Source organism: Lactuca sativa, chromosome 6, assembly GCF_002870075.4.
Source record: "Lactuca sativa cultivar Salinas chromosome 6, Lsat_Salinas_v11, whole genome shotgun sequence".
In the NCBI taxonomy this organism is placed as follows: domain Eukaryota; kingdom Viridiplantae; phylum Streptophyta; class Magnoliopsida; order Asterales; family Asteraceae; genus Lactuca; species Lactuca sativa.
The window spans coordinates 182904293-182905631 of record NC_056628.2 but is presented as its reverse complement, the minus strand read 5'-3'; the positions used below and the strand labels follow the sequence as shown (position 1 = coordinate 182905631).

Genomic DNA, 1339 nt, shown 5'->3' with positions numbered 1-1339 from the left:
CCGGGCTCACGTCGTGAGGTGTGAATCCTCACGTCGTGAGGTTGGTATTTCAGCAACATTTTTCTCTTTGACTTTCAACTTCTTTGGTTATGGTTTGGCTGATTTGGCTCTTCTTCTATGGCTTCTAGGAACTCAGAAATAGTATCTTCTTTAGTGTCGATGGCCATGACATGCGGTTGTGGCTTTTTATCTCAAATTTTTAGAGATAATCTCTCATTAACTAATGTAGTTAATTGACCAAGTTGAGCTTCAATGTTTTGGATTGAAGCTTGATGATTTCTAAGTAAAGCTTGTTGGTCTCTCATTAGAACTTGCTGGTCTCTTATTGTTGCATTGGTCTCATCATGTCGTTTTTCTGAAACCTCCATGAATCTAGTAAGCATGGACTCTAAATCAATTTTCTTTTCAGGTTGTGGTTTCTATTTTTAGTAAAAGCCTTGGCCTGTTTGCCTGAATTTTTATTCTTTCTTCTTTTTGTATTCATCATATGAAAACCATTCTTTCTTTAGCTTCCTCCAATCTTCATTATAGCGGTCTCCACTTGAGTAGCATACTTGAGCTTTCTTATTCCATTTCTCGTCCAAGTGGCAATCTTTTGTCAAATATGGACCATTGCATCTTTCATAATCCACATAAATAGCATGTATGGATTGATCCATCTTTGTCATTCTATGGTCCATATTATTCAACATAACTAACATAGCCGCCATGTCCTCAAAAGTGCCACTCCTAATTCCTTTTCCCCCATAATTTCGAGGATTGTGATACTCACGCAAATGCTTAGAAAAATCTTCAATTAGCTCCTTGATTTTAGCAGGATTTTTCTTCGTCAAAGGTCTTTGAAAATCAAGGAGTTGTATTGTCATCATATTTACCCCATCGTAGAAGATTGATACTTCTTGTTCCACATTAAGATCATTTTGAGGCCAATTTCGAAGTAATCCCTTGTAATGCTCCCGTGCTTCATAAAGTGATTCACCCGGTTATTGCTCAAGTTAGCTATCGCCTTCTTGACTTTAGACACTTTTGATGGCGGGAAAAAATATTCTAAGAATTGTTCACGCATTTGTGCCCACGTATAATGGCACATGGTGGAAGTGCCTTCAACCAATCTGTAGCAACTCCTTTAAAAGTGACTGGAAGCATTCTTAATAACACCGTTTCACATGGAACATTTGGAATGTTGAAGTAATCGGCGATGTCATTGACTTCATCAAGGTGTTTGTAAGCATCGTCATACTCTTTTCCAAAAAAGGGAACGTCCTTAAGTGCGGAAAGAATATGTCCTTTAAGCTCCAATGTTGCGGTAGCGGGAATTGCAGGTTGCACTAAGCCTGGA

The 1339-nt window shown here is 38.4% G+C and overlaps 1 non-coding gene across 1 annotated transcript; it reads left to right on the top strand.

Moving 5' to 3' along the window:
* Positions 1-912: 912 nt before the first annotated feature.
* Positions 913-1018, top strand: LOC111878294 (small nucleolar RNA R71). Its single transcript, XR_002845681.1, has one exon. It is a non-coding gene; the product is annotated as a small nucleolar RNA R71 (small nucleolar RNA).
* The last annotated feature ends 321 nt before the right edge of the window (positions 1019-1339 follow it).